The following is a 24,427-nucleotide window of genomic DNA, read 5'->3' as shown; positions in this document are numbered from 1 at the left end:
TCCTCAACATAGGCGAGGACCGGTTCATTGGGGAGCTGGGCTTTGGACTGAAGAAGCAGTTCCGTTCTTTCCTACCTTACCACGCTCACGAACTGTTTCAACAGTTCCTTCCTGAAGTCATCCTACATTGTTAGCAGACTCGTGGTTTTCATTACACGTCCGCGCTATTCCATCCAAAGCAAAGGAGACGTTTCGGAGTTTAAAGAAGTCGCCCCAGTTTTTAAATGTAGCAACTCGTTCGTACCGGTCTAGCCAGTCGTCTGGATCTTGTCCCAGCTTTGCGTTGAAAATGGGCTGCAATCGGGGCGGCTGGATGACAATCGGCACTGTCTACTGGGTCATTGCTAATACGAGCTTGGGTTGGAGTCCTTGAAGTAGGCAGCTGGTTAGATGGTCTGTAGGCTGGTCTCCAGGACTGCGGGAACCGGGCGGTGGTCGCATGAAGGGATATACCGGAACAGAAAGGGCATCACCTCAACGAGATGTCATGTGGTGTTGACAAGGCTGTAGGCCCGAAAAGTGAAGACAGGTGAAATCGCACTGAAATGAATCGTTGTTTTGGGCTGACTTGCGCCCACAAAAGAACTAAACACGACGGCAGCGATAGCAACGTGATCTCTGGTAGTTGAACTGTGAAAACCTGTCACACGCGCCAACACTAAATTCAAAGGCGGCGCAGAAACACCTATATAAAGCCTAAAGCCGCAAGCCGTGACTAGCGTCACCTGGATCACTGCAGAAACACACGCGAATGCCGGAATCTTCTTGATACATCCCGGCACAGCTTGCGCGACAGAGAAAATGATAAAGCAGCTCTCAAGACAGCGAGTATGAACAAAGAAAGAATTCAGAAGCCGTTCGGGCGCTAGAATCAGCATTAAGGTCGCATACCGGCGGATGTCGAAAAACAACAAATATTTCAATTTTTCGCCGGCAGTATACTGTAGTGTGCTAATTTTCATCATTACATCCACTGGTGCACCCGAAGGCGATGATGTTGCCTGCTGTCATGTTGGCTGTCTATGCCAGACGCTCCGCTGCAAATTCATCCACAGCAACTAGATCCACCTGGGCTTCCTGAATAAATGCACCTGTACAATTGGTGAATGTGCTGAGGGCGTTCCCAACTATCTTAGAACTCCGAAAACTCACATTGGCCGCAGCATCCACCATGCCGGACGAGACACCTCGACTTCGCCGCCCTTCCTAACCACGGTTCTGTGTTATCGAGTCTGCGGCAGCATGACCCACGCCTCTCCAGTGGCACGGCCGACCAAGAGGTCGACGATTGATTGCCATTATATGAGCGCGTCTACAGCTACAAGTCTGCATTAAAGAAGACTTTTGCGGGAGTGTTCGGCCGTTCTGCAGGTAGCAAGCTCCAGGCAGAACAACGCTTACGACAGCGCGCTCTGCGTGCCGAGAGAGACCTTTACCAATTATATTGAGGACATCGTTGACCTGCGAAAACGTGTCGGCCCACTAATGTCTGAAGCGGATAAGATCAGTAACATCTTGAAAGGCATTACAGACGACGAGCTTGAGACGCTCTCTACACTAACCTTGGGCGGTTCTCTTCCTTCAAAGTACAGCGCTTTGATTCAGCAAATCAAGGCCTTTGTCTGTGAAGAAGTCGCTCGCCAGCTACCCCTGATCTCTCAAATACAAGATAATGGCAGCCTTGTTCTCGACATGGCTCTGTCTTTGGCCCCTACTATACGGTGGGTCGTACAATGCTGATGTCCTGCCGCCGAGTCCTATACTGCCATATTTAACGGCATCTCTGACGCCCGCCTGCGTTGCAGCCAGGCCACTAATGTCATCCGCATCTGGTTTCTGCAAGCCACCCCTTCCTCCATCCGCCTCCTCTAACTGAGCGTGCATTTCATATTACTGTCTCAAGGGCACGTCAACGCCTAACGCACCCTTAGCGTACTGCGGACAACCAGGAAATTCGATACGCTTGCGGGGTGCCCGGCCATGTCGCGTGGCTTTGCCGCCAACGCCTTCCACCTTCTCGGCCTGATCTCGGGGCCTACTCCTACGATACTGAACAACCCTCGCCGAGAACTCTACCCGGTTCCGGCTTTGTACCCGGGACCATCAAGTGTATGCCACTCGCCGGTAATCTCCTCGTCGCCGTTCACTGCCTCCACTTCAACGACGCTCTATCGGCGCTGTTCAGGGAAATTAATAGTCGCAGTTCCTAGGGCAAGAACTGCGCTTTGTTCGAACTCAAATCCGCCGTGTTCTCTCGCTAACGTATTGCGAGTTTTTGTCGAAGGCGTCGCAGTACTAGCTTTTGTCTACACGGGCGCTGATGTATCCTTCAGTGAAACCCTTTGCCATCAACTTCGCACCCGACGTTTGTTTCGCAATGCCTCCTCACAGCGCATTCATCCCTCAGCGGCGTACCCGCCCCGTGTTCTCATCGAAGGCGTTTTATACACCTTCGAGTTTATTGTGCTGTCTCACTGCTCACACGACATCCTCCTAGGTTACGATTTCCTTTCCACTCATCGTGCTTTTATTGACGGCCCCGGCGCGGAAGTTGCCTTCTCTTGTCTCTGTGATACTACCCTGTGTGACATCCCTACTCGGTATGCACACTCATTGCCGCTAATGAAACAGTCATTCGTCCATTTTATACGGTCTTTGTTCCACTCTCCTATGAAAGCGTTACTACTTCGACTGTCTTTACAGCTTCCGACTCCGCTTCAAGCTATCCCGGCCTTCTCCTTCAATATGCTGCTCTCAAGATCGAAGGTGGCTATAGTGCAATGTGTACATCTCGAACACATTTTCTTGCCCGTCCGTCCTGCTATGCGGCGAGTGTTACTGCCGTATTCGAAAACTTGATCCTGCTATTGTAATTATTCTGCCTGACATGCATACTTGATTCGTCAATAATGTCCTCAGCTCTAGCGATATGGCGGTCGCTCTGACACGAAAGAGCCTTTTCCAACAGGCCATTGCTGCAGATCTTCTGTCCTTTCAACGCGACCAACTCGCCGCCTCCTACAGAGCTTCACTTCTTCATTCGACATTCCTCGCACTGTTCTGGGCCGCACATCTGTCATTGCACGCGCAATCGACACCGGTGCAAACCCGCATTTGCGCCAGCGTATTAGCGTATTAGCCTCGAAGCGCTAAATCATCGCTGATAACGTGGAAGACGTGCTTCGCTGGAATATCATAAAGCCATCCAAAAGTCATTGAACTTCTCTGGTTGTTTTAGTCACTAAAATGGTTACATCCGGTTTTTCGTCAATTACAGTAGGCTGAAAAAGATAACGCGCAAGGATGTCTATCCTCTGCCACGCATCAACAACGCCCTAGACTGCTTGCAAGGAGCCGAGTATTTCTCATTGATTCATTTGTGCTCTGGCTAAGGCAGGTTCCAATACCGGACGCTGGCTGCTAGAAAACTGCCTTTATAACGCCCGACGGCTTATACGAGTTCAACGTTATGCCCCTTGACCTTCGCAATGCCCCGGCTACTTTCGAGCGCCTGACGGACATTATTCTCCGCGGAATAAAGTGGCCGACCTGTCTTTGCTATCTGGAAGATATAGTTTTTTTTCGATGTTTATTACCTCAGGGCGTAAAAATAATGTTATGGCGGATAAAGGTTGTGGTAAAATAAATAAAAAAGGTTGGCTGATGCAATGAAGTCGAGGAGTGAACGATGGTGCGGTCCCTGCGTCCAAACGGCATATGACTGCGAATTATGTGGGGAGAGGCCAGCTGCCACCAGGGGCCGGATCCGCGTCAGCTTCAGCGCTGGACATTCTCACAGCAGGTAATGAATGCCAGCTGCTATATTTCTGGACTTGAAGATGGGGCACCCAGGGTGTGGATACAAATACCAAAATTTGGACTACTTTCGAATCACTGCTCGTGTTAGGGCCACCCCAACTCTACTCTGACGCGCCACCTCCTCTGCACGGGTTAGACCGCAGGGGAGGCTTACCGTACACTGATGTATAAGAGCACGTGTACGGCGTCGGAGGTGCTCCTTTCTTGTTAAAAGTAAGGTAGCACTGTCCAATTTTATGAGGTTTGGCGATGTCGAGGCTGAGTTGGAAAGGCGTGTCGCAAAATTCGCATGGCTTTGAGCCCCTAAAATCTCGCGCGGAGTCCATTCAATACGAATTGGACGTGGTATGCGAGCCGCTAGACTGTATATTTTTTGGCAGCTTTCTGGGCTACTATTAACGCATCTAAGTAGCTTTGTAACCTAGAGGGCATCAGTCCGTATGACAATATGGGCCTAAAATTGTGAGTTTCTGGCGGCAAAATGAATCTTTCAAACTCGACTGAAGCCCAACGCCGGCTAGGTACGCGAGGACATGCTTCAGACGGAGGTGAGTAGAAACGTCTGTAGAGTTTTTTCTACCGATGTTTCTTCTTACCTCTGCCTGAAGCATGTCCTCGCGTGCCTCGTCGGTGTTGGGCTGCAGTTGAATTTGAGAGTCATTTTGCCACCCGAAACTCACAATTTGAGGCTACATCGTTTCTAAGGACGGCATTCTTCCTTGCCCCACCAAACTGCGTGCTGTTGCCGAGTTTCCGAGGCCAACCTCCCTGAAGCACCTTGACAGCTTTATCAGCATCTGTTCCTACTTTCGAGGTTTCATATTTAATTTTGCCTCTATGATCACTCCTCTGATCCAGCTGCTTACCGGCAGCTCCGACCTTTCCGCTTGGACACCAGCCTGCAATAACGACTTCGACACTTTACGCCGCCTTTTGGTTTCGCCTCCCATTCTCCTTCACTTTGATCCAACGACCCATACGGAGATTCCCACTGTCGCCAGCGGTATGAAGGCTAATGTCTTGAATGCCTCATCATTGTCGACATAAGGTTGTCAGCAGAGGTGTAACGCTTTTGAGAGCGATAGTTACAAAATAAAATAATAAGCCATGTCTCCACCGGTAATCGAACCTCCATCCCTTGGATCCCCAACCCAGCTCTTTACCAATTGCGCTACGCCCGGATCGTGAAGCGCTGTTCATAAACCCCCTTACATATCTTGAGAATATCGGTATTCCGCGTGACAGATACTGCGCCTTTCCTTTCCTGTAAACAAATTATAGAATGTCATTAAACTTTGATGCGTTTAATGAAATGCTGGTTCGGTTGGACAAGGTGCGCGCGATGTACCATCACGACAGGTTATGACGTCACCTGATGATTCATACATATACGAAGCTGATCCCGCCGGGCCTCCGATCCAGATGTCCGTGCGGCGCCTTTCATTTGCCGCTTCCTCGAACGCCGCACCCCACAGCAAACAGAAGCAGACCCAGGTGTCTAGGAAGCGTTAGTACAGCAGTTATCAGCGGTGTTTCAGATTTACAGGACAGAAAAAGCGTAGTATCTGTCGCAATTCTCCGCGGACACATGTACCATGCCGTAAAAAAGGGAGGAAGGTGGGAGTGAAAGATGCGAGGGAGATACAGGGGCTGTAGTGGAGCGCTTTGATCCAGCGAGCTTTAATGGTTTTTGCCTATTAGCACTTTAGTGGTCCAAAGTGCCCTCTAGAAATTTTAGGCTAGGAGTCGTCCTCATCTAGCGAAAACTTGGTTTCAGTACGTATGTGGTGGCATAAGCTAGCCGGACCGTGATGAAGCCGAGGTCTAATTATTCTGTGAGAGAGAGAGAATCTTTGGTGATTATTTGGGCAATCGGAATTTTCCTACCAATGTGTGCGGTCAACCATTTTATTTGGTGACCGATCTGTACGCTTTGTACTGTCTGAACTCTCTGAAAGACTCATGAGGCTACCTTGCTTCCTGGGCTCTCTATCTCCATGAATGACATGTAATTTATCGATCAGACCTGAAGCCTACGGAAGCGGTCGCTCACCGTTGCCGAGCTCTTCCTGCCTAAAAGAGAGTAGCAATTACAGCGTGTAAAATTTTACTCTGAAGAAGGACGGCTCATCATCTGAAACTGCTGGTAAAATAAAGTAGGGTAATCGGGAAAGTTGTATGGCATCCTCACACTCACATTTATGAGACACTGCAACGTTGTGTTACATATATATATATATATGTATATATATATATATATATATATATATATATATATATATATATATATATATATATATATATATATATATATATATATATATATATATATATATATATATATAAATGCATATATTTATATGTATATATATTATTTGGCCAATCCTCGTACCTTTGGTACCATCCTTCCTTCAACACATTTGAAAGTGCGCAAAATAGAGCACCAAGTGCATGTCCTTGCCTCTCTCGCGAGTCGATCTTTTGTAGGAATCCAGGACGAGGAGGGAGGCGCGGAATTATGCCTTTCAGGGCTGCGTGTATTATGGGATAAAAATGGTGCCAACAGTTACAAATTCGTAGTTTGATTTAGAAACTAGAGCTAAAGCCTCGATTTACCTTGTCGCGGGTTTAAGCATGTTTCACAACCCGCAGAAAGGTTGCCAAATTACGCGGTGGGGAGCTTCGCGAAATGTAGAATTCCTGCATGTAGTCCGAGACACCCAGTCACTCTCTCAAATGCTTCCGTCGGATGCAGCAAGCAGTTGTAATGTGGTGCGTTGTTGTAATCACATTTTTGAGGTCACTACTTATTTGCCAGCATTTATAGGTTCTACGAGCTGCGGCCATGTACATTTTTTTATATTGCCCCCTAGGAATACCAGGCGGCGCATGAAAAAGTTTGAAAGACGACGAGATGTTGCTCGCACGTGTGCGTTTGGGTTGTTTGTGCCGTTCCACTCCGGCACACACCCTAAAATAAAAGCTCCTTGCAAAGCCCCATGGTGTCTCGAGTCACCGCTTGCATAGCATTCTGGTGGAAGCACCGGCTAAAACGGGCACCTATGCAAGAGACGCCATCTGGAAGATGTCGTGCCAGCCCTGTATCATTTGACACCCCGGTCAAATGACAGCTCGACAGCTTCGGGGGCTTTCTCCGGAGCTTCAACCATGAGCCACCGCAATAACATCCTGTGCTTCTACTCAGCAAGTCTTCGGCGTCACACCAGCCTGTGACCCATCTTGCAGACCCCTAGGGTACCTAGGACTTTCCACAACTACCTTTTTGAGGGTGTGGAGGACTGGTTCTTTCGTTTTGAACATCTCGCTGCTTTCAACTCGTGGGGCGATACTTCCAAACAAAGGAACGTCTACTTCAGTTTTGTGGATGGCGTCCGTATCTGACTGGATGTCCGCGACGAAGTTTTACCACCCTGGCGAGAATTTCTTCATCAACTTCTCGAGGCTTACACTAGCGCTGATCACCACGAACAAGCAGAACGTTTTCGTAACAAGTTATTCAGGGCTATATAAAAGACACGCACACAAGAAGAAATATGTAGGACTCCTACGAGAATATACCCATCCATTACCGCTCTTGCAAAGATGACAACAGTCAGCACTGTGAGACATGAAGTGAGGACATCCAAATTCTGCGCAGAAGTCAGGACAGATTAGCACGCGAGTTGTCGAAAGCGTTTTTGATCAGGAAAGAGGAGACACGTGCACCAGCACCACATCACTCTTCCAGTAAGACTGCGAAAACAGATTATTAATAGAGGACACAAAGTAATCTGCTTTCCTTAATCTAGCAAGACATTCCCTACACGCATGCGCTCTCGTTCACGCATTGTGTATAAACGTGGGATCTGTCTGCGTCAATAAAATTAGTTGGAGTCAGCGCCCGTACTGTGTATTTCTTCCTCTGTTCACGTTTTTAGGTAGCGCTGAATACCTTGTTACGAAAACCATACTTTAACCAACTAGCCCAGCAACGTGTTTCTTAAGCATAACGTGGCCTCCACTATCGCGTCGAGATGGCGAATGAGAGTGTCCAGGCGCACATAGAAGAAATGACGCGCCTTTTCAGGCGAGCCGATATCGCCATGTCTGACGATAAAGTGAGGCACTTATTGCGGGGCATGGAGGAGCAGCTGTTCGCTGGTCTTGTGCACTACCCACTGCCGACTGTCAACGGATTCATTGTTGGTGCTAACAAAGTAAAAAGGGTACTCCAACAGCATGCCGTGATTTACGGCTGACCCTTTTGCACTGCCACAGTCACGGAATCTTTTCCATCTTCCAAGCGGCATCCTGACACTGCGCGAGAGCAGATTTGTAGCTTCGTGCGCGAAGAGCTGAGCAAGTTCTGCAGCCCATTGCAGTCGCCGCTAGCTGCCGTTTCTGCTTTTGTGCGTGAGGAGATGCGACAGGCGTTCAAGAGCGTTTTTTTTCCTGTCGACACGTGCCCACCATCGTTGCCGGAAGCATACACCCATACCATGTATGCGGAAGCCCTGCAGCGTCAGGGTCCCCGTTCACCGCCACCTGTTCTCGCGCCGCCAACAGTCCCGCTTTCGTCGGTGCAACCAGTGCGGTATTTATACGATTGTTGTCTGCACCCACCGACGGAAAGCCGACATGTGACGCATGCCTGATCTCCGTCCGCTCTGCTTACAGTGCGGCGATCCAGACCACCTTTATCGTGATTATCCGTATCGACGCTTCGGTCTTCACGGCTTCCGAATCGACTCGCCTCCTTTCCGGTTTGGGCATCGACCCCTAGGTATTGAAGAGCATCTGGCGGAGTAGCGTTCTTCATAAGATAGCCGCTAGCCTAGCCCTCGGCAGGAAATATGAAACCTGTGACCTTCGAGCGCGAGGCCGCCGGTAGTCGCTGCGTTCAACCTCCCATTGTCGCCACTGCAATCCGACCGTAAGCTGCTGGTACCATCACCTAGGGAAGCTGAAGGCGTTTTCTTTGGAAATCGCTGGTATTTTAGATGATCGTACTACCGTCAAAGCGTTAGTGGACAATGGTGGTGACTGTTTGGTTTTGAGTGGCCGCATAGCGACTGGTTTAGAAAAGTGCTTACTGCAGGGCCAGGTGTGCACCTTCGAGCCGCCGGCGATCATTAGTTACACCGCAGGAGATGTGCACGGCTCGCGTTGAGATGAACGGATGCACGTTCGTCATGAACTGCGTCGTTTTTGAGTGAGTGCTCCCATGACCGTATCCTCAGCATTGCCTTTCTACGAGAATATGGTGCAGGTATCGACCTGCGGAATAGATTCGTCACGTTTTCGAAGGGGCACACTGCCGAACATGACAGAAGCAGTCCTCACAATATTGCACTTCGCGTTTTCGTCGAAAGCGTCTTGCTGCCACGAGGAAGCAGTGTTCTGGCTCAAGTTACCTGTGACGACTTCCGTGCCGACGACGTTGTAGCAGAAGCGAACATTCGAACCTGCTAGCTCCAGGCTTCTGCGCTGTTCGCAGTTTACTGTCGTTTCACATTGGCCGGGCTGCACTCCTTGTCACCATTTTTGTAATGAGTACCGGCACTTCTTTCTAGGAACTGTTCTCGCTTTTGCTGGCCCTGTTGCTGAAGATCCACTCTGATTTGCACCCGTAGGCAACGCTAACATGAACTGCAACTCGTCCAAAGAGAAACACCTCTCCTTAAGCAACTGTTGCTGGATTTCAAGCACTGCTTTGCTTTTTTTTCGAAGGTTCATCAAACGCGCATTACCCAATATCACATCTTTACTTCTGACGACGCTCGCCCTATGGGACAGCAACCTAATCGTGTATTCCGCTAAAGAACCTGACGTGATCCAAACTGAAGTTCAGGAGGTGGTTGATGATGGTGTTTTACAGCCTTCCCAGAGTCCGTGGTCTTCGCCAGTCGTCCTTGTCAAAAAGAACATCACCCTCCGCTTCTTTGTCGACTACCGGAATTCGAACAATGTGACAAAAAAGACGTTTACCTGTTTCCGCACATCAGTGGCTCACTGTACAGAGCGGGTATTGGCAGATCAAAATGGACGAAAGAGCGCGAAAAACCGCCTTCTTTACTCCGACCGGAGGACCTATATGAATTTAAAGTGGTCGCATTTGATTTTCTTCTGCCCCCGCTGCATTCAAACGAATCATGGACACCGTCCTTATAGGCCTCAAGTGGCAGAGTTGTCTTGTGCACCTGGATGGCGTCATCGTTTTTTCGGAAACTTTTGAACAACACCTCCAACGGCTTCGAGCTGACCTGGACCCCCTCCGACCAGCTGACCTCACGGTCAAACCCCAGAGATGCCACTTCGGCGATATTGACCTCAAGTTTCTGGGCCTGTTGTGAGCGCCGACGGGGTGCTACCGAACCCCGATAAAGACTGCTGCCGTCGCAAGGTTTCCCGTGCCATCCAATAAAAAAGCTGTTCAGCGTTTTCTGGGTCTCTCTGCCTACTATAGCACATGCATTGCTGACTTTTCTCATATTGCCGAACAACTGACGCGGCTCACGAGGAAGGGTTACTTTTTTGTGTCGAATCCTGAGCAGCAGAAAGCTTTCTCTGTTTCGCAAAAGTCTTCAAACCTCACCCCTTCTGGCGCACTTCGACAGACGCTGACACCGAGGTACACCCCCATGCCAGTAATATCGGCCTTAGCCCCATCCTCGTCTAGTATCAAGATGGGATTGATAGTGTAATAGCCTATTGCAATTCGCACTCTCTCTCGTGCCGAAATGAATTATTCTATATCGGAAAAAGACTGCCTTGCGGTTGTGTCGGCTATGAAGTTTCGCGCTATATTTGCGGCTGACCATTCCAAGTCTTCACGGACCATCATTGTTTGTGCTGGTTGGCGAAGCTCCGAGATTCATCTGGACGACTTACACGCTGGATTCCACAGCTTCAGGAGTTTGACACAACTATCGTTTACAAGTTCGGTCGGAAACATGAAAATATAGACGCGCATCCATGCGCGCCTGTTGACATTGCAGATGCTGCAGCCGATGAAGACGGCGTCTTTCTAGGTGCCCTATACATGTCCGAGCTCGACGACCGGCAGGAAGCTAATCCAGACCTCCTTCCGCTCATTTACTATTGAAGAGGGTGATACGACCCTCCCTCGAAGGCTCTCTCGAGATCTTGTTTCCTTCTGTATGCCGCAAAGCGTCTCGTATAAGAACTCCCTATGTCTGGAAAAAGCTTACCTTCTGGTAACTCTATGCGAGCTCCGTGCGGACAATTATCCCCACATGCCATGATGAACTGACGTTTGGCCATTTAGGTCTCTCACGGATGCTCGCTCGAGTGCGCACCATGAATTACTGGCCAGTACTATCTGCTTACGTGAAACGCTAAGAAGCTTCCGTGAACGTAAAACACCGGCCCTTAAGCCTGCCAGATTTCTCAAGCCATTACAGCCCTGTGTACTCAACTCGACCAAATTAAGATGGATCTCCTCGGCCCTTTCTCTTTGTCGCAGGCGGGGAACAAATTACCAGTAGTTCCTACTAGCTTTTTCACTCGATACACTAAGACAATTGCAATCACCGTGGTACAGTTTCCGAAGTAGCATAATGTTTTTACAAAACATAGTCTTGCTGCATGGCGCCCCTTGATACGCCATTTCCGACAGAGAGACAGCTTTCACGTCACAGCTTATTGACCAATTGTTTTTCAACTGAGCTACATGACCCATCGTAAGACCACACCTTACCATCCAGAGAGAATTGGTCTTACCGAAAGCTTGATAAAGACGATTGCAGACATGCTCTCAATGTGCATAGTTGTGCAGCACGAGACTTTGAACGAAGTGCTGCCGTATGTCACCTCTGCTTATAATACGGCCCTACAGCTAGGGAACAACACTTCACGCCATTTCGAATTGTGTACGGACACGACGTCCAGAGCATGCTTGATGCCATGCTCCAGTGTCCAGATGGTCACCAGCTCTCCCCAGATGTCCAGCAATATGCCCTCTGCTCTGAGGAAGCAGGATAGATCGACCGGGTTCACATCAAACGGCAGCAGAGCTGCGGCGCATGCCGCTATAACCTCCGCCACTGACAGGTCGACTATAAACCTAGTGACCAAGTCTGGGTGTGGACATAGTCCGCCGCCAAGGCCTGTCCGAGAAACTACTTTCCCGCTACTTCGGTCTTTACAAAGCGTTTCGTTGTGTCAGTGAAGTCATTTATGAAGTAATTCCAGGTGGTTCCGCACAACCAAAATGTTGAACACCCAGCTTCGACATCGTACAGCTTGAGCTGTACTATTCGCGTTACTGTATGGTGCCCTATTTTGCCTCTCTTTTTTACCGTCTTTTCCCACACTGTTCATCTTTTTCCATTTTTTTTCGAAGGCGGAGTAATACCACTTGCATTGCCAAGTAGCGCATGAGAAATTTTGAAGGACGACGAAGTGCCGCTTGCCCTTGCGCGTATGTGCTGTTTCTGCCGTTCCATCTGTGCTCACCCCCTGACATAAAAGCTCCTTCTAAAGCCTCTTGGTGTCCCGCGTCACCGAATACGTGACAATATTTTTGTATCTTGGAATCCAACCCAACCCAAAATATAGTATCTTGTTCTTAAAAAATCGCTATGTCGTGACAGGTTGGAATAAATAAGGTAATACGGACTTCAGAGGACTTTAATCGGCCACACCAAGTGACTGCTCTGTCCGACGTCCAACGACGTTTCTCAAACCTGCGGCCACGAGCTACCACAGTCCTTACGCGAACAGCTTCCGCGGTTTCTACCGGCCAAAGCCACGAGCTCTCATTCACGCAAGCCTATTCTGAGTCGTTTCCGCTAAAACTCACTCCTGAGCCCATTGACGATTCTGCCAGCAAATCTCTACCAATAACGATTATCCCGCTGTTTTTCAGAATGAGACAGTACTACAAAGAAAAAGAAGTGAGTGCCACATCATGTAGTACTAGGTTAAGAGTTTCGATGCTTCCGGGTTATTTTAGTCAAATTTAAAAACTGTTTTTATTTTCATATACAATGACAGTAGCCTCGCGCACGGAGGCTAACGCTTCGTGTCACTTGCGTCAATGTACCCCGCCGTGGTTGTTAAGCCGTTACGACGCTCTAGTGCTGTGCCTAAGAAGGCGGGATCTCAATCCCGGTCTGAAAACCAAGGCGCCCGTGTGCTATGCGATGACGGTGCACGTTAAAGAACCACTAGTGGTCGAAATTTCCGGAGCTTTCCACGATGGCATCTCTCATAGCCTGAGTCGCTTTCGGACGTTGATTCCCATAAACCCAGCCAAACCATGTCAAACTAGCGCCAGGAAAAGCCATTATATCAGCTATTTGCGTTGAGTGCGCATGCAGGCAACTCTACACGCGCAGTCACCTTTCGATATCAGAGCTGATCGGCGAGATCTTGGTCGATGGTTTTAATTCCGCCTTGTTTGTTGTTTGTTGGGGGAAAGAGGAGTCGCGCACATGAGTTTGGCAGGGTTTGCGTGATGTGTGTGTAATTTGGTCATCATTACGAGGCCGAGTTTACGGCGTCTCTAACCGACCTATGCAGTGGCGCTCATTCCTTGCACGTGTCTGCAGCGATGTGCCGTTGCCCTTATCATATTTCGACGGACGCACCATGCTCTTTTGTGATAAGCGAGGGTTCACCTCGCCGTAGTGGTGTAGTAGATAGAAGCACTCGATAACTGAGCTGGGGTGCCCATATATTCGATTCCGGCCGCCGCAGTGTTCACGTTTATTTAGAGCCGAAATGTCAAGTGGTCGTGCACTGGGGTCACCAGTGCGCGTTAAAGAACTGCAGTTGGTCCAAAGTATCCGGAGCCCTCGTAGCCAGTGTCCCTCATACCCTGCAGATTTACCTTGTGATGCAGTGCCCCTCCTAGCCTGAATCACTATGAGGCCTTAAACCCATAAAATAATCCGTGCCATTAAGCAAGCATTCACGATAACCGATTATCCAGTGCGCTTGAATGCATTCTCGTAAAGCTCCTGCTAATTGCATCACGACATCAACGGCACTGCACCAACAATTTTCTAGTGCTGTCAAAATAAGTTATTCAGGAAAGATATTAAAGAAACAGTTCATTTTGATCACCCTCATCTCATTCACACTCGGATAGATGCACGAAGACTGCTTATCATTTTTTGAAATACACATTGCAGAAAAACCCAGATAATTCATATTTGGGTTCGATGAAAAAAATTATTTTTCAAGATGCCTGCCACTTGTTTTGATGGCCCCCGCGCCCTTCAGTCTCTCGGCATCAGCCCTTCCGTTGACTGCTTCTACTGAGTATTGTATTCTCAAACAGATGTCATTTACTGTTCGAGAACTTATCTCTACTTTACTGACTTTGCACAGCGATGAATTTCTGGTGTTATATAAAATTGGAAGAAAATATAATCTATAACGATATAAAGCAGACTGCAGAAGAATTACCATTTTGTTCTTGCACAGGCTGCAGTACCTTCATTCCACGTTTTCCTCTATTCTGCTTAGTCACCCGGCGATAACCTTCAGGTGTGGCATTCTTGATTTTGGCTCTGTGTGCCCCTTGAGTATCTCGATCACCAATCCCATCAGGTTCCTTATTCTTTGAAAGAGGCATTTAATATCTACAATAGTTGCGCGGTATTTTCTAGCCATACACGAGGGAGAATACGCTTTGAAATTTTGTTTTTCACAAACCGCCCAACAAATGGTTGCCAGGCGCGTACCGCGGAGGCATAGAGGCAGCCTGTCAGCCGTTGGTTGAGACCTTTGTGACGATAATTGGCGTCCACCACAGGACCGGTCAAGCGTGGGTCGGTGCTGACATTTAGAAGGACCTTTATTGTTGATAGTTTGTGCTAGTGGGGTTAAGTCTACAATTTTCTTGACCACGATGGCCGATGCAGAGTTTGATAAGCTGGTCGAGCAGTAAAGAAGCTTCGGCTAGAAGGTAAAGAATTGTTCTCATGGGTCGAACAAGAACGAGCTAGGTGCCGAGAAGAGCGAATCGCACTTGAGGCAAAAGAAGAGTTGAAATTCAGAAATAAGGAGTTCGAGATGCAACGAGAGGCGTTGAAGCACAGAATGGCTGTGCTTGACAGGAAAAAAGAGGTGGACAATCTAGAAATGATTCTGAAATGGATGATAAGGCCGGATCGGAAGAGCGAGGTGCATTGTAGGGAATAAAAGTGAACCCGCACAGTTACACCGGCGTTTGATTAATTGCGCAATGACCTCGAAGCACATTTAGTGCGTTTCGAGCGTGTGGCCCAGAGCCGAGGTTGGTCGCGATACCAGTGGTCATCTTCTCTGAGACCGTGTTTGAGCAGCGAGGCGCTGAGAGTATTTGCAGAATGCCCGCGCCAGACTGTTCTAGCCATGACTAACTGAAGCAAGCCCTAATGAAGCGTTTTCAGTTGCCGAAGAGGGATTTAGTAAAGTTTAAGGGCATCTGCCATGAACGCATAAACATGTTTCCAATTCGTAACTTGGCTATGAAATTTCCTCGAGCGGTCTTTTCAGCTTTCCAACATTAAGAAGGACTATAAGGGTTTGTATGAGCTGATGGAGGTGGACCAGCTCATTTCAAAGTGTAAGATACGCTTTCTGAAAGAGAAGGACTGTAGCTTCGATGTGATGGCAGAAAGAGTTTAGCAATACTTGGACGCGCTCGGGAGGGTGAAGTTCGGAAAGCGTCCCACAATAAGGAGAGAGTCATCAGCTACTGCAAAAACTGAACAAAAATGTGAAAGGAAAACGGGCTCGAGCCGAAGGCCCCAGAAGTGCAGAAATGTTTCCTAGCCACCGCATTAGCCACCGAGCCGAAACTGCCGTTCTGGAAGGACAGAGGAGAGCGGTCAACTCCCGGAATGCTTCATGTGCGGGAAAAGTAACCATACCACTAGCAAGTATTGGCAAAAGGGCCACACAAAGCGAAAAACCGCCTCTTATGAATCGGCCTCCGTGTGTATCGAGGAAAGATATACTGAAATAAAGGATGGCAGAAAGATTCCAGTCGTTGGTGCTGACCTGACAGTACGGCGACAGCTGTGAAGGAGATAATTTCTGTAGTTAAAGGATGGGTGGGTGGCCACTGCGTGCAAGTACTTAGGGACACCGGATGCAACACGGTGGTAATGAAGATCCTATTCAAAGACGGCGATCTCACGAGATCCCAGTCTCCCGTTGATCTCCTCGATCACTGGGTTGTAATGCTTCGAGTGACGGGTCAACGCTGAACCCCTTATATAAAGGGAGGGCTCCAGGCGAAGTGTATGAAAAATCTTTAATATCACCTCGTATTGGTCACCATTGGAAGAGTCAGAGCTGCTGTCAACTAGGATTCCAACTGGAGCCTAGATATAGTGCCTCTATTGACGTCTTCCTCCGAATATTTCGAAAACTCAGAAAGTATACTATAGCTGAGGAAGCGGACAGCCCCGCTGAAAATGGGCCTCCACGTATTGCAGACGTTGAGGGTACCCGACAGGCGCAGTGGTCTCTACCGAGAGAGCGGGTACGAGGTAAATGGAATTGCCACAGGGCGACGACACGCAGGCGTCTCATGACGTGATAATCGGAGTTCAGCTGACCATAAAACAAAAAGTAGAAATCCGGCAACTTCTTCAGCAGTACGAGGAAATATTCTCGAACCTCCCGGGTCCCACTGAGCCAACGGAGTGAAAATTAGATCTGAGGACCGAACAGCCAGTTAACGTAAATGCGTACCTCTGTATTTCGTACTGATGGAGACCATAAAAGAGATTCCTAGTATACTACAGCTTGTAATCATTGAGCTGTCCAAGTCAGCCTATATTCTCCCACGAATCGCCGCGCGAAATCCTGATGGCACCTACCCACTCTGCATTGCCTTTCGCCGGCTCAATGAGACTCTGTTAGGTGATTCCGAGCCAATTCCTCATTTAGAAGAGCTGCCTGCGACTGTATGCCACCACCAGAATTTATTAAGAATTTAGGTTCTGTCAAAGGCTACTGGCTGGTCCCTCATTCGGCTGACTTGATAACGAAGACAGCTTTCACTTTAGGAAACGGTCTTTTCGAATTTCGCAACATGCCGTTCGGCATTAAGATCGCCCCTCCGGTTTTCACAAAGTTGATGCGTAGCATCCTTTCTGGTTTAGCAGAGGTCGCATACTGCTACGGTGACATTCTCATGACGTGATGAGAGTACTACAAAGTTCTGCGCGGTTCCATGCGTCTTCAGCGGATAAAGGATGCTGGACTGACCGTCAAGCCGACCAAATGTAACATTGGAATGAACGAGGTCTCGTTCCTGGGCCACCAGCTCAAGGCCGAGGAAATGCTACCACCCTGGAGAAATGGAGAAAATTCACAACGTACCGAACCCGAGATGAAAAAGCAGTTCTACCCGTTTCTATGGCTAACTGGATATTATCAAAACCGAATTTCTGGGCATGCCACCCTGATCTGTCCACTGGCTAACCTGACCCGAAATGGCCAGGCACTGCTATTCACTGAGACTATGACCTGGAAAAAGCATTTGCAAAGCTCAAAACTCATTTGTGAACGGCACCCATACTTAAGCTTCCAGACTTTGAGAGGCAGCTTGTCTTGACGACAGATGTTTCTGAGGGGGACTCGGGGCTGTCCTATCTTAGGAACAGGATTAGGTGCTCCCGCCAGTTGCTTATGCCAGCCGAAAGCTGCCAGAGCAGGAGATAGATCATACTGCATTGTAAAAAAAAGCTCTAGCCCTTTTGCGGGGGATAGTGAAATTCCAAGTGTTTTTGTATGGGCGGCGATTTATCATGCAGACCGACCATCCCCTCTAAAGTTTATCAAAGGGACAGGGCCATAAAACAACCGGTTCCTGTTTTGGAGTTTCAAACTCCAAGAGTACGTTTATCTGGTGCAATATATCAGCGGCAGTGATAACGTCGGAGCCGATTATTTGAGCTGAAAAAACTAATTTGTCCAGAGAGTTGTTTTCAGCCTACCAGCAGCTTTTTTGTGTGTGTGAATTTCGGTTGTTTTGTGCTCGCATCATCCATGATTCGCATACAGACTTCCCTTTTTATGTTCTAGCCTATATTGTGTGATAACATTATTTCATTATTCATCATGTGTACTCTGTGAGGCCATGTAGACGCTGAGAGTTTGTCATACGTTGAAGAAATTGGAGGTGGAGGTTGCCTATGCAGAAAATTCCTTCTCATCTTCAAACGATTTCTCACTGGATCTTCTGAAGATTCAGAAGATTGAGTCAGGCAGGAAGTTCCTGTGGCTTCACGAATTCGGTTCAGTGCGCGTGGACTGTGCCCGAGAAAGTTTGTGCAGTGACTTATGCGAGTGCGATGGATTGTGCGGGCAGTGTCTGTTAAAGGGCCAATTCACACAACGGATGGAATCGCTGGAGTCCGCGCACGGACGAGCACCACGTGACCCGACGTCACTATAGCTCCGCCTCGTCTGCGGACGGCGCAGCCTTCGCAAGCCAAAGCCTGGTACGCGTGTTTCCCTTTTCAAAATATTGGTGTCTTCTGCTTTTTCTAGCAGAACTACAACTTCAAAGTGAGGAAACAATGGTATTTTCGTTTCTTTATTAACCTAATGAGGGCGCTTTTGTAGTTTCAACAATAGGGTGCGTCGATGCTCTCGCCTCCCTGGCCATTGAGGCACACTAGTCAACAATGCCGGCGACCAGGCAGCAGGTGAACATGGCATTGGTTCTAGGAATAGCAGGGGGGAGTTACTAATTGATTTTGCAGAGCGCGATAACTTAAGAATCATGAATACCTTCTTCAGCAAACATAAGAACCGCAAATGGACATGAATAAGTTCTAACGGGGAGACTAAAATGAAATTGACATTATACAATGTTTAACCCCTGCCATTATGCAAGATGTAGAGGTAATCGGGAAAGTGCGATGCAGTGAACACAGGATGATGAGTTCCCGATTAGTCTAAATCTGACGAAGGAACGCAACAGATTAGAAAGAAATTCATCGATGAATTAGCGGTGAGTGGAGGGCAGAAGAGTTCAGGGATTCGCTACAGATTAGATATTCAGCTCTTACCGAGGATAGCGACATGACCCTAGAAGCAATGAACAATAATTTCAGAAATATCATTACTGAGTGCGCTGTAGAAGTAGATGGTAGGATAGTTAGGATACCAGTAAGCTGACTAAGGACACGAAAGATTTGATAAAGAAACGCCAGAGTATGAAAGCTTCCAATCCAACAGACCAGATTTAACTGGCCAAGATATCAAAGCTAATCAATAAGCGCAAGGTGGCCGATATAAGGAAGTATAACATGTATAAAATTGAGCCTGCTGTAAAGAACGGCGGAGGCCTTAAAGCGGTAAAGAAGAAATTGGGCGTAGGCAAAAACCAGATGTATGCGATAAGGGACAAGGCGGGCAACGTCATCACGAAAATGGAAAAGATACTCAAAGTAGCCGAGCAGTTCTATACAGATCTCTACAGTAGCCAAAGTAGTCAGGAACGTAATAAGATTGGCTTTAGGGAAAAACAGTCAGACGTTCCACGAGTGACGAAGGACGAGGTCAAAAAAGCATTAGAAACTATGAAAAGGGGAAATTCAGCTGGAGAAGATCAGATAACCACAGATTTGTTGAAAGGCGGGGGGATATCATGCTAAAAAAACTGGCTACCCTGTATACGCAGTGCCTGGTGTCATCGACGGTACCGGAACCATTGAAGAATGCAAACATTCTCCTCATTCATAACAAAGGGGACTCTCAGGACCTTAAAAATTACAGACCAATCAGCTTACTGTCTGTTACGTATAAGGTATTTACTAAGGTAATTGCTAATAGAATCAGGGCTACCTTAGACTGCAATCAAGCAAAGGATCAAGCAGGTTTTCGAAAACGGTACTATACTATCGATCATATCCATACCATCAACCAGGTGATAGAAAAATGCTCAGAATATAACCGTTCCTTGTACATAGCATTCATTGATTACGAAAAAGCATTTGACTCAGTTGAAACCTCGGCGGTGATGCAGGCATTGCGAAATCAGGGGGTAGACGAGCCGTACGTGAGAGTGCTGGAAGTTATATATAGTGGCTGCACAGCAATCATAGTTATGCATAAAGAAAGTAACACAATTCCCATAAAAAAAAGGAGTTAGGCAAGAAGACACAATCTCCCCAGTACTATTCGCAGCTTGCTTAAAGGAAGTATTCAAAGACTTGGAATGGGAGCAGTTAGGGATGAGGGTAGACGGAGAATACCTGAGTAATCTGCGATTTGCTGATGACATTGCCTTGCTAAGCAACTCTGGGGATGAACTGCAAATAATGATTGATGACCTAGACAGGAAAAGTAGAAAGGTAGGCTTGAAAATCAATATGCAGAAGACTCAGGTAATTATCAACAGCCTCGGGAAGGAACAGCAATTTACATTAGTTAGCGGAGTAATGAAAGTAGTAGGCGAATATGTCTACTTAGGACAGGTAGTAACCGCAGATCCGGACCATGAAAAGGAAATAAGAAGAAGAATAAGATTGGGATGGAGCGCATTTGGCAAGCACTCGCAGATTATGACTATCAGCTTGCCGGTATCGCTCAAGAGGAAAGTATACAACAGTTGCATCTTACCTTTACTCACCTATGGGGCTGAAACGTGGAGGCTAACCAAGAGGGTTCTACTTAAGTTGAGCACAACCGAGAGGGCTATGAAATGAAAAATGATAGGGGTAAAATTAAGAGATAGGAAGCGTGCAGAGTGGGTGAGAAAAATAACTCAATTTACCGACATTCAAGCGGAAATTTAGAAGAAGAAATGGACATGGGCAGGACATGTAGTGCGAAGAGAGGATAACCGATGGTCGCTTAGGATAACAAATTGGATGGTGATGATGATGATAATAATGATGAGTCAACAATGCGGCGTAGTTGGTTTCGAATATCGCCGTCTGGCTAGTATATTCTAGGCACTATAGCCTGGCCATTTTCCTCCTCGGTGGTGGAGCTGCAAGGCGCGGTGCGGCTCCGGCGGTCCGGGCTCCGGCGGTTTCCGCCCGCGATGTCCTCCGGCGCCTCGTCAGCCTAGTCCGCCGTCCGCGGATGAGGCGGAGCCAGTGACGTCGGATGACGTGGTGCTCCGTCTCCGGACGGTTCGTCCGTCGTCTGAGTCGTCTTTAACGGATTAATGTCGACATATGAGACCATAGATTTTTATTTTGAGCACTGGCCTATATTCGTTATCTGCCACCAGACACGCAAAAAGTGTTTATTTTATTATTAGTTTTGAATTTGTCATTTGTCTGTGCGTATCGAAGTATACTTTTATAATATCTATTAGTGAGGGCCAGTGTCAAAACCCGACGTCAACAAACGTTTTAGCGCCGTGTGTTGGAGATGAACGTGTCTAATCAGCGCAATGCGCTCATGTTTGACATGCGATGAAGATGAGTGGGGAGGGGGTCAACGTCCACGCGCAGCCCGGCAGAATGCCATGCCTGTGAACAACGCGTACGCATCGAATGCAGTCGTTTAGAAGCAAGCAATGGAAGGTGGTGTGTGCGGCCCGCTACGACGCGCTTAGGGCCGGAGTTAGACGCTGAGTGCGTGGCCCTCATCGCGTAGAGGCCGACGCTTCGAGCTAGCGCCGCGTCGACAACAATCTTCACTGCCCGTTTCTTTTTTCTTCTTGTCCTATCTTGCTGCCTGTCCTAGGTTGCACGCTTTGTTTGTTTACCTAATTAGTTAAAATTTGTTTTGTGTTGTTATTGCTTGTTACGTTCTTGGTTTGCGTATAAGCGTTGTATTCTACTGTTCAATTTTCTACCTTCGGTTGTCCCTGCTAGTAATTAAATATCTTTTGTATTCTTCGCACTCCTCGAACGAACTTCTTGTTCGCCTAGCGCGCTGACACACATGTAACCTAAAGGGGTATACTGGCCTTAATACATTCTGTTGTCCAACTGTGGCTGTGAGGTCAGGTGCTAGCGTAAAGCGGCCCCTCTGCCTCGATGGTGTGCGCCTCTCAGCTATTGGTAGAGCAGTTTGTGGCAATATTGTTTTGCCTACTGTGAAATCCAGTAAAAGAACCGACATCAAAACAGACATTCCAAATGCCAAAAAACTGTCTAAAAGGCAGGCTACTTCCTTCTTCCTACTCTTGTAGCAAACGGACACTCTGTAGTTACTTACCTTCTTCTGATGTTTTGTTTGGGCTAGTTGGTCGCAGTTTCTTGAGGACATAGCGCAAAAAAGACAGGAACAACTAACTCAGATGTAGACAGGACAGCGCTCATGCATGTAGAATTCATGCATGAGCGCCTGTCCTGTCTACATCTGTGTTAGTTGTTACCTTCTTCTCTTTTGGTAATACTTTCCCCACGTTTTTACACGGTGCGCTAAGGTTATCTGTTTTTGTTTCACTGAAATTATTTCTGATTAAGTACACCACCCTTCTGTCCTTTTCACGTGCCTGTTTTATGCTCCGAAGCCTCACGGGTACTTTTCAGGTACCCACCTATGGGGCAGAAGCGTGGAGGCTAACAAAAAGGTTGGTTGGTTTGGTTGGTTTGTGGGGTTTAACGTCCCAAAGCGACTCAGGCTATGAGAGACGCCGTTGTGGAGGACTCCTGAAATTTCGACCCCCTGGGGTTCTTTAACGTGCACTGACAACGCACAGCACACGGGCACCTTGCTTTTCGCTTCCATCGAAAACCGGCCGCCGAGGCCGGGATTCGATCCCGCGCCCTTGAGAATAGTAGTCGAGTGCCGTAACCACTGTTCCACCCCGGCGGGGTCTAACAGAAAGGATTCCACTTATTTCAGAACATTCATGGAATAAAAAATGATAGATACGATATTATGAAAAAGGACGATGGCAGAGTGGGACACGGATCAAGCATGATTTGATTAAATAGCAATCGAAAGTAATATGCGAAAGGAATATACCCGGTGGTGTTTAATGGTAACGCGCTCTATTCGAAGAAACGGCAAGTGTAGCCGGGGGCGGCATATATTTCTTGCACAGTTCAGTTCAGTTCAGTCGTTCAGTCGTGTCCGACTCTTCGTGACCCTATGGACCATCTCAGGCCACGCTTTCCGGTCTCTCACTATCTTCCTAACATCACATAACTTCATCTGCAGTGCCTCGAGGATGCCATTTAACCATCGCGCTCGCTGCCTACCCCTTTTCCGGCGACCCTCAACCTTTCCCAACATCAAATCTTTCTCCAGCGACTCCTCTCTTCTCATCAGATGACCAAAGTAGCTGAGCTTCAACTTTAGGATTTGACCCTCCATTGAGCAGTCAGGGTTTAGGTCGACAATATCGACTGATTTGACCTTCTGGCAGTCCAAGGAACTCTCAAGAGTCTTCGCGAGCACCACAATTGAACGCGTCAATTCTTCGGCGGTCAGCATTTTTAACAGTCCAACTCTCGCATCCATACATCACAACTGGAAAGACCATAGCACGAGTTATACGGATCTTGGTTGGCAGACTAATGTCTCTGCTCTTTACTAGGCGGTCAAGGCTAACCATTGCTCTTTTTCCCAGAAGCAGGCGTCTCCTAATTTCATGGCTGCAGTCGCCTTCCGAGGTAATCTTGGAGCCCAAGAACAGAAAATCTGTCACAGCTTCCACTTCTTGTCCATTGATGCTCCAGGACTTGATAGGGCAAGGCGCCATGATCTTTGTCTTTTTAATGTTCAGTTTAAGCCCAAACTTCTAACTCTTCTTGTCCGCGCATCAGAAGTCTCTTGACTTCCACTTCACGGTGGCCTTGTGGTAGAGCATCCGCCTCGCATTCGGGAGGTACCGGGTTCGATCCCTGGTGCCGCCGGTTACCCACCGGTTTTTCAATGGGTACAAGCTATCCCCCGGCCTGGTGCTCGGCTCCTCTGGGGTGAAATGCTTGGGAAAAGTGGTCACGGCCCAAATAGTTGCGCCGATGTGGCAGTGATTCGTTCCGCCATCGGACAGCAATAAGTCCGCTTCGCGCGGCAAAAGCCCATAGTGTGGCCCTTTTTTTCTTTTAGCCCTACAGCCATGCTACAGCCATGGTAGAAACCCGACCTGTGAGAATCCGACCTTTGCAGGTCATTAGTTGTTCGGAACTTTAAGCCCTCCAAGGGGCTTAGCAGGGTTGGCAGAGCCTCTTCCAAAGGCACACCCCTGAGAGAGCCGGGCGCCGGGCCGGGGGGCGCTTGTACCCATTTTACCGGTGGGTGTCCGGCGGTGGGTTTCGAACTCGTCACCTCCCGCAGTCGAGACACGGTAAATTTGAGGGATTTTAGGCGAGAACTTTCTACTGCAGTGGGCGTAGTTTGGTTGGTGACAATATTTATGCAGAACAGTTATATCAAAATGTTCGGTCATTTTCTTCACTCTCACAGCGGTAGCCGTGCTTTAGGCCAAGAATAGGGGCCGAAAATGTTGTTCCAAAACACCTTAACAGACGGCCTTTTTTCTGCAGTCAATTGCGAACTTTCTAACTGCACAGCAGTGTCATTCCCGACTTCCAAACATTTACTGCGCTATAAGCATTTAAGACAATCAAAAAATTAGTGCCAACTGGAGATCTTAATACATGTGAGCGCTCTGTTTTGAAACACACTGAAGTGTCTGTAATGAATAATGGCA

Source organism: Amblyomma maculatum, chromosome 7, assembly GCF_055883805.1.
Source record: "Amblyomma maculatum isolate TAMU_Amacu chromosome 7, ASM5588380v1, whole genome shotgun sequence".
NCBI classification, from domain to species: Eukaryota; Metazoa; Arthropoda; class Arachnida; order Ixodida; family Ixodidae; genus Amblyomma; species Amblyomma maculatum.
The sequence above is the reverse complement of the archived record's forward strand: the minus strand, read 5'-3'. Positions refer to the sequence as shown.